Genomic DNA, 10,000 nt, shown 5'->3' with positions numbered 1-10,000 from the left:
TTGTAGCAGTGTAGTATTAAAACACATAGCCAGGGGAGATTAGGTTGTAGCAGTGTAGTATTAAAACACATAGCCAGGCCGTGTTGTAGCAGTGTAGTATTAAAACACATAGCCAGGCCGTGTTGTAGCAGTGTAGTATTAAAACACATAGCCAGGGGAGATTAGGTTGTAGCAGTGTAGTATTAAAACACATAACCAGGCCGTGTGATTAGGTTGTAGCAGTGTAGTATTAAAACACATAGGGGAGATTAGGTTGTAGCAGTGTAGTATTAAAACACATAGCGAGGATGACAAAAGACCAACAAAGGTCGGCGTCTGCGTCTGCACTTAACACCCGTGTATTGCTTGGTGCGTGCACTCCCAAAAAGTAGTAATCACTCAGGAAGCGCACACAAGGCTTGTGTGAAAAATTGAACAACAGAAGTCTAAGGTTGACTGGAGAAACAGACGTTTGGGAGCTAGTCCACTCTCAATGTCTCCAGTAGGAAGCGCGTGGCAGGAACACCGGACTTCTGTTGTTCAATTTCGGCTTTTTTCACACAAGCCTTGTGTGCGCCTCCTTTTTTCCCATTATCTTCAGTCCAGTGTGAAAAAATGCAAGGATGTAAAGTAGGGGTGTAACGGTACACAAAAATCACGGTTCGGTACGTACCTCGGTTTTAGGGTCACGGTTCGGTATATTTGGGTATATATGGGAACAAAATAGAAAACCATTTTCTTCCTCAGCACATCTTAAATTTCACCAATATATTGTCAAAAGACAAACGAAAAAAAAGAAATACATTCAACCTGCTACTTTTGGTCGTAGATTTCATCAGTGTAAGAAATAGTACTTTCTCCTCAAGGTTTCACAAAGACCAAGCCTCTACACCTGTTTTTTCTTGCATTCTCTCTCAGGGTTCTGCACGAGCCTCTGCATGTAGTAGCAGCATAATGTAAAAACATGAACAGAGTAGCCTTTTACTCAACCTTTCAGTACTCGGTACAGCACTGTTCGATTCGGTACAGGTCTTTTCTGTGCGATACGTCGGTTCGGTTCGATATCGTTACACCCCCAATGTACAGTGCAGGAGGAAGCATTGTGCAAGTTCTTTCTATGGAGTAAGGAGGTGAGGAGTAAGGAGGAGGTGTGGAGTAAGGAGCCTTGTGTGCGCCTCCTTTCCGTGGAGTAAGGAGCCTTGTGTGCGCCTCCTTGTGTTCACTGTGTGCGCCTCCTTTCTGTGTCTCATGCCTTGTGTGCCTTGTGTGCGCCTCCTTGTGTGCGCCTCCTTGTGTGCGCCTCCTTTCTGTGTCTCATGCCTTTGAGTGGGAACTCTAAAGCTTCTGCCTGATGGTAGGAGTTCAAACACCTTATTGGCCAGCTGATGATGACATCAGAGGGGGCGTATGTATACTTATGATGAGGTCAGGGGGGCGTATGTATACTTATGATGAGGTCAGGGGGCGTTGGGATGCTTATGATGAGGTCCAGGGGGCGTTTGGAGGCTTGTGATGAGGTCAGGGGGCGTATGTATTCTTATGATTAGGTCAAGGGGGCGTTGGGATGCTTATGATGAGGTCAAGGGGGCGTTAGCAGGCTTATGATGAGGTCAAGGGGGGCGTTGGCAAGTTTATGATGAGGTGGTCGGGGGGGCGTTGGCAGGCTTATGATGAGGTCAAGGGGGGCGTTGGTAGGCTTATGATGAGGTCAAGGGGGGCGTTGGCAAGTTTATGATGAGGTGGTCGGGGGGGCGTTGGCAGGCTTATGATGAGGTCAAGGGGGCGTTGGCAGGTTTATGATGAGGTCAAGGGGGGCGTTGACAGGCTTATGATGAGGTCAAGGGGGCGTCGGCAGGCTTATGATGAGGTCAAGGGGGGCGTTGTCAGGCTTATGATGAGGTCAAGGGGGCGTTGGCAGGTTTATGATGAGGACAAGGGGGCGTTGGCAGGTTTATGATGAGGTCAGGGGGGGCGTTGGCAGGTTTATGATGAGGTCAGGGGGGGGGGCATTTCTTCAAAAAGGAGAAGCACTCTGGCCTACAATGTGTGCTGTTACACTACATGCTCTGTAGTTGTACTTTGTAGTTGTACTTTGAGTTTAGACTGAAAATGGCCTTCAGAACACCTTCATCATGTGACAAAGCCTTACGGTCCAAATGTTTTACAGATATTGCTTTGTCAGATAGGCCTGTTGCATATTGCATATTACATATTGCCTATTGCTTTGTCACATCTGCAGTAACTACAATACTGCACTTTGCCTTTGTAGGGCATCGCTGCTTTACTGGCTCTCCATTGTGTCAAAGTAAAAATGTCTTTTATGTCACCCCACGAAAAAGTACACTTGCAAATCTGCAGAAATGTAACACACACTACAGTATATGTGACGTACTGTAGTCTAACAAATGCACACACAAATGAACAGAACACACACACATAGAAACACTCTCACACACACACACACACACACACACACACACACACACACACACACACACACACACACACTCAGGAACAGAACATCTTTTAGGTGCAAAGAGTGAACTCTCAAACCCGTTTGGAGAGGAGAGGAGAGGAGAGGAGAGAGGTGAAGAGAGGAAAGGAGAAGAGAAGGGAAGAGGAGAGGAGGAGAAAGAGGAGGAGAGGAGAGGAGAAGAGAAGAGGAGAGGAAAGGAGGAGAAAGAGGAGGACAGGAGAGGAGAGGAGAGGAGAAGAGAGGAGCGGAGAGGAGAGGAGAGACGGAAGGTGAGGAGAGAGGCGAAGAGAGGAGAGGAGAGATGAGGAGAGGAGAGGAGAGGAGAGAGGAGGGGAGAGGAGAGGAGAGGAGAGGAGAGCAGAGCAGAGGAGAGCAGAGGAGAGGAGAGGAGAGGAGAGGAGAGGAGAGGAGAGGAGAGAGGAGAGGAAAAGAAAGGAGAGGAGAAAAATCCCACTCGTTCTCTATTGCTCCCCCCATTCCCTCTCTCACTCTCTCTCTGTCTGTCTGTCTCTCTCTCTCTCTCTCTCTCTCTCTCTCTCTCTCTCTCTCTCTCTCTCTCTCTCTCTCTCAACAAATCCTATTTGATATTGATAGGCACCATAAAACTGAAACAGTTCATTACATTACACTTAGCTGACACTTTTAGCCAAAGCGCCTTGCCGTTATTTACAGGGTATTGGTTACAGTCCCTGAAGCGGTGTGGGGTTAGGTGCCTTGCTACAGGGTATTGGTGACAGTCCCTGGAGCAGTGTGGGGTTAGGTGCCTTGGTACAGGGTATTGGTTACAGTCCCTGGAGCGGTGTGGGGTTAGGTGCCTTGCTACAGGGCACCATGAGGTGAGGTAGGGAGTGGAAGGGTGGGGATTTGAACCGGCAACCCTCTGAGCTAAAGCCCATCTACTTGAAGGTGCAGTGTGTGTAATATTGTTAGCAGTCTCTTTCAAGAATCCATGCTGCCAAATGTGACAAATGTTCCCTTACCATCAAATATGTCCATATATTGGGGCGCTGTGGCGCAGCACGCTAAGCCCCCCACATTTGGGCTTGCATGCCCATGGGGACCCCGGTTCGAGTCCGGCCGGGGTCATTTCCAGATCCCACCCCGCCTCTCTGTCCCACTCGCTTCCTGTCACCATCTCAAACTGTCCTATCAAATAAAGGCATAAAAGCCCCTAAAAATGTATTTTTAAAAAAATATATACAGTCCCAGGAAAAAGTTTGTACACCCTTTGAAATTTCTTACATTTCTGTCAAAATTGATCATAAAACATGGTCTGATCTTCCCGGAAATCTCAAGAAGGAACAATCAAAGTCTGCTTTAATTAATTCCACCCAAACATTTACATGTTATCATATTTTTATTGGTCATAAGGCCATAACATTCACAGGAGAGCAGGGCATAAGTAAGTACACCCTTGCATTAAGTAGGTTTTAACCCCTCAGTTAGTTGCAATATCATCAACCAGACTTGTCCTGTAGTTGCAGATCAGATGAACAAAACAATCTGTTTGTATCTTGTCTCCCTTTTCTTTAGAGAACTGCCTCTCGTCAGCAAGGTTTGTGGGATGTCTGGAGTGCATAGCTTTCTTGACATCATGCCATATAATCTCAATTGTTTTTTGTCAGGGCTTTGACTGGGCTATTCCAGAATGTGTATTTCATTATTATGAAGCCATTCTAAAGTCGATTTGCTTCTAAAGTATGGGTTGTTGTAACATTTCAGGACCCATACTCTTGTGTGCTTCAACTGTGTGACAGACTTCCTCACATTTTTTCTGTAAAATATCACAATAAACTTGAGTTCATTGTTCCACTGATAATAGCAAACTGTCAAGGGCCTGAGGCAGCAAGGTAGCCACATATAATGATGCTCCCGCCACCATACTCAGACAAGGAGATGTAACCAAGAATAGCTAAAAATGGGATTCATTCTGCCAATCTAAAATTAATGGGGTTTCTGTCCAAAAAAATATTGCTGCACCTTTGAGGTTTGCGAAAAAGCATTTTTATGCTTCATAGAATTACTGCAAAATATTCTGTAGACCAACGTTGAAACCAAAGTTGAATTGTTCAGGGGAACACACAATGTCATGTTTGGAGGAGAACTGGAGAACCACACCTTCACCAAAACATCATCTCCACCTTCGAGTATGGTGGCGGGAGCATCATTATATGCGGCTACCTTGCTGCCTCGGGCCCTTTTCAGTTTGCTATTATCAGTGGAACAATGAACTCAGAAGTTTATTGTGATATTTTACAGAAAAAAGTGAGGTAGTCTGTCACACAGTTGAAGCACACAAGAGGATGGGTCCTGAAATGTGACAACAACCCATACTTTAGAAGCAAATCGACTTTAGAATGGCTTCATAACAAGCCCAGTCAAAGCCCTGACAAAAAACAATTGAGATTATATGGCATGAAGTCAAGAAAGCTATGCACTCCAGACATCCCACAAACCTTGCTGACGAGAGGCAGTTTTCTAAAGAACAGGAAGACAAGATACAACCAGATTGTTTCGTTAATCTGATCTACAACTACAGGAAACATCTGGTTGAGGTTATTGCGACTAACTTAGGGTTAAAACCTATTGAATGCAAGGGTGTACTTACTTATGCCTTGCTGTCCTGTGAATGTTTACATCTTATGGCCAATGAAAATATGAAAACTTGTAAATGTTTGGGTTGAATTAGTTAAAGCAGACTCTGGTTGTTCCTTCTTGTGATTTCCGGGAAGATCAGACAATGTTTTATGACCAATTTTGACAGAAAGGTAAGAAATTTCAAAGGGTGTACAAACTTTTTCCTGGGACTGTATATGTCCATATATTGTTGTAGAAGCAGGCAAAGGGGACTCGCACACCTGAATGCCGGCCCGATGCAATAGGGGACTTTTATTGCATATCTATACAGCGGCCCGATGCAATAGGGGACTTTTATTGCATATTTATACAGTATATATATTTAGAAAATGTGCAATGGTCTGACTGGGACAGAAATGTTTGAACCTCTCATCTCACTTGGGTAGCACTTTATTTTCTAGATATGCAATAAAAATACACTATTGCAATAAAAATACACTATTGCAATAAAAATACACTTTGCATCGGCATTCAGGTGTGCACACTCCCCTTGCTCATTCCTGTAGTTCACCTATTGGAACCAACACACCCACCAGGCATCACAACAGAAGAACATATATTATTCTAGGCCAAGATAGATAGATAGATAGATAGATAGATAGATAGATAGATAGAGAGAGAGAGAGAGAGAGAGAGAGAGAGAGAGAGAGAGAGAGAGAGAGTGTGTTTGTGAGAGATAGATAGATAGATAGATAGATAGATAGATAGATAGATAGATAGATAGATAGATAGATAGATAGATAGATAGATAGATAGGTAGGTAGATAGATAGATAGATAGATAGATAGATAGATAGATAGATAGATAGATAGATAGATAGATAGATAGATAGATAGATAGATAGATAGATAGATAGATATAGAGCCACCTGTTACATCCTCTTTCAGAAAGGTGAAGAAAAAGGAGTTGTCTGAAATATTTACAAATACGAGATCTCCATTAAATCAAAAGTCACCTCAAAAGACCTCAGTATACTACTTTCAACATGTGAACTGAAAAGGACCTCATTGGATGTGGGGGTAAGGGAAGAATTTGTGATAGAAGTCTGCGGACGAGCAAATACGATGTAGAAAAACCAGCAGGTCTACTGCTGTAACATCTGCAGACCTGAAGGACAACTTCCAACAGTTTTGGGTAGTTGTTTCAACAGGCACCACATGTTACTGTAAACACTACACAAAGCAGGACCTTTTGGGAGGAGACCACGGCAGACCTCATTGCATTACAGTCATAAAAGGGAACAGCTGATGTTTGTAGAGAACACGGGCAAAGTGCAGTCCTTTTAAAATAGTTTCAAGGTCAGATCAAGCAATAGTAGAGCTTTTGGTAATGCACACAAACAACATCTACTCACACAAGGAGTGCGTTGCAATATGCGACCTTGCCTCCTCCACTTGCGCTTGTCTCCTTGTCCCGCCTCCTGGCCCGTCCTCCGTGGAGAAAACGATAAAGTTTCCCAACAACAACTTTTGAAGGACTGTTTTTCATTCACCATCCCAATTGCAAATGAGAAAAAGACTCTACAATTGAGCTTTTGCAAGATATTGAAATATAATGCTGTTGTCAGTGATGTCATCATGACATATTACTTCCTGGTACGAGGAGAGAAGCAAGTGGAGGAGGCAAGTGGAGGAGGCAAGGTCGCATATTGCAACGCACTCAAGGCAACCGCAGTCCAAACGGTTTTCTGTCATTGTTTCTCAATGGTGGAATGAGCTACCAGTTGCTACAAGAGCAGGGTCATCCCTCTCAACCTTCAAGAAGCTAGTGAAGACTCACCTCTTCCGAGAAAGCTTCCCTGCTTAAAGGACCAGTTCAGTCAATTTCAATATGCTGTTGTATTGCTCACGCTACCCTTGACTTGTCAGTACCCGGTGATGCCACATTTTTTCAGCTAAGTCCTTTCCGAGATATGAGCTATTCTAATGGGGGCAGCGTTTGTTTACATTTTTTAAAAAATAACATAGGCCTACTCCAAATATTTTCCCAAAAGGTACCGCTGTTTGCTAGTTGTCTGCTGATGTTGTATAATTTAACACTCTAGCATAACTTATTCTACTCACCTTGTAGCCTTTAGTTTCAACCTCTTTCCTTAGTCTTAGTCTCTATTTAGTCTCTAATGTCTTTCCCTAAGCCACTGCTTTTAACATATCCTATGTACCTAACATCCTTATGTACTTAATTTGCTTTTTAAATTCTTAACTTTTTTGCTTCATCCTTGTGTTGGACATTGTTGCCAGTGTTGCAACGGTACACTGCACCTAATTTCTGCTACTTTTTAATGCATCGTCCTCTTCTTTGCTCTGTGTAGGACAATGCTATCAGTGTTGCAACTGTACACTGTGCCTTACCCTGTCCTTGTTTAAATTGCTCCTTGTAAGTCGCTTTGAACAAAGGCGTCTGCTAAATGCTAACGCAATGTAACATGTTTGCATACTCTGAGAAAAGTCTTTAAAGGAACACTGTGTGAGATTTTTAGTCGTTTATTTCCAGAATTCATGCTGCCCATTCACTAATGTTACTTTTTTCACGAATACTTACCACCACCATCAAATTCTAAGTATTCATTATGACTGGAAAAATTACACTTTTCATACATGAAAAGGGGGATCTTCTCCATGGTCCGCCATTTTGAATTTCCAAAAATAGCCATTTTTAGCTGCAAAAATGACTGTACTTGGACCATACTAGAAAGTATTTGTTTAATACTTAGTAAACTTTCATGTAAAGATCAAATTTGGCAATAGGCAGCCCAGTTTCAATGAGCAGCATAGTTGCAATACCTTTTTTGACCATTTCCTGCACAGTGTCCCTTTAACCCCTTAGCACAGAGCCTATTTTCTAACCATTAGGTCACCAAAATTGTAATGGCTGTGTCTTAATCTGTTACTTAAGGCTCTCAGTACTGTCACAGCAATGTTGCTATAATGTGGGTGAGTATTCTCAGCAAATGGTGAATAAGCCCGACGGCGACCCCGTCTGCACTAAGAGACTACGGAAAAGAAGTCCCTACCAAGATCCAAGCATGGTACCCGATCCATAATATGATGTCACTGCTCTGTTGCCTCTGGTATAGCAGGCCTCGACCGCATCACAGGCATCATGACATCATCAGGGGCATCATGACATCATCAGGGGCATCATGACAGGCATCAGGGGCATCATGACATCATCAGGGGCATCATGACATCATCAGGGGCATCATGACAGGCATCAGGGGCATCATGACATCATCAGGGCCATCATGACATCATCAGGGGCATCATGACATCATCAGGGGCATCATGACAGGCATCAGGGGCATCATGACATCATCAGGGGCATCATGACATCATCAGGGGCATCATGACATCATCAGGGGCATCATGACATCATCAGGGGCATCAGGGGCATCATGACAGGCATCAGGGCCATCATGACATCATCAGGGGCATCATGACATCATCAGGGGCATCATGACATCATCAGGGGCATCATGACATCATCAGGGGCATCATGACAGGCATCAGGGGCATCATGACATCATCAGGGGCAGGGCCCTCGTGCCCTCACACTTTGGCCTTGTGCCCTTGAAAAAAAATATCTGTCATAAGGCCACAGTGGCCTTGATGCCCTCCGTGATGCCCTCTCAAGTGGCCTTGCCCCTAAAATGACATTTAAAAGACAATTACAGGAACATGTTGAAGTGTGTGCGAGAACCCTTTGGTTGGAGGTGAAGATCATGTGCACTCCTCCAGCCAGACAAAAACCCCAAGGCACAGTGGAATACAGGGGGGGGGGGAACCCTGTTGTTTTAAATGGCCAAGCAATGAGTCCATGTAAATCCAGTTGAAAATGAAATCTCATTGGTGGGTTGAAATGATCTGTAATTAGGAGTTAGCATCCTGCACCTGTTGCAAAGGAAACCTGGTGGGTGGGGGGGGGGGTTACCACCAGAGAAGAGCAAGGCGCTCGTTGATGAATACAAAACCGTTTGGAGGCTACCATTGGAGGCTACCATTGGAGGCTACCATTGGAGGCTACCATTGGAGGCTACCTTTGCTCTCTAAGGATGTGCAACCAAATAATCAGGAGGGGTGCCAATATTTCTACACATGTATTTCTGCAATTTTCTTCAAAAAAAAAACCCAAGAAATTCTGCAGATGTAGGCCTAACTTAGCCTGCGAATAACTCTGGAATAATGCATGAAATGGCAACATTCATGTTTTAATTGTACACGATCCCTAATAAACTGATATTGAGACAGACAGATAGGCAGATAGGCAGATAGACAGACAGATAGACAGATAGATAGATAGATAGATAGATAGATAGATAGATAGATAGATAGATAGATAGATAGATAGATAGATAGATAGATAGATAGATAGACAGACAGAAAGATAGGCCTAGTTTGAGATGGCAACTGAATTGAATTGAGGTCGCTGTCCACTACACGTGGTGCTGAAATCTGAAATGAACAAAGCAAACAGTGTAAAGACACTTCTTTCTCTCTCTTTCTCTTTCTCTCTCTCTCTCTCTCTCTCCATGTCTCGTCTCTCTTTCTCTCCCCTCCGTCCCTTTCTCTCTCTCTCTCTCATAAATCCAAACACTTGATGCAAAAAGGGATAAACAACACGATACATAACAGAGAGAGAGAGAGAGAGAGAGAGAGAGAGAGAGAGAGAGAGAGAGAGAGAGAGAGAGAGAGAGAGAGAGAGAGAGAGAGAGAATGTCAGAAAAAAAGAACGCCTGTAGGCCCTATGTCTTCTGTTTAAAACTTGAGGGAATCTTTTGACCACAGGAGGAGAAAAACTCAACAGTTTACTCCTGTAAGGCGGCAGCTCATGCGATGCCAATAAACAACTCAATCACTAAATCAATTACTAAATCAGTCAATCAACCAATGACTTAATTAGTCTAATTAG

At 43.8% G+C, this 10,000-nt stretch overlaps 1 protein-coding gene across 1 annotated transcript in view; it reads right to left on the bottom strand.

Annotated features, from left to right (window-relative positions):
• LOC134466164 (potassium/sodium hyperpolarization-activated cyclic nucleotide-gated channel 2-like) overlaps window positions 1-10,000 on the bottom strand; it is a 96,438-nt gene that overhangs the window by 84,976 nt on the left and 1,462 nt on the right. The window lies entirely within an intron of this gene.

This window comes from Engraulis encrasicolus, chromosome 16 (assembly GCF_034702125.1).
Source record: "Engraulis encrasicolus isolate BLACKSEA-1 chromosome 16, IST_EnEncr_1.0, whole genome shotgun sequence".
In the NCBI taxonomy this organism is placed as follows: domain Eukaryota; kingdom Metazoa; phylum Chordata; class Actinopteri; order Clupeiformes; family Engraulidae; genus Engraulis; species Engraulis encrasicolus.
The sequence above is the reverse complement of the archived record's forward strand: the minus strand, read 5'-3'. Positions and strand labels throughout refer to the sequence as shown.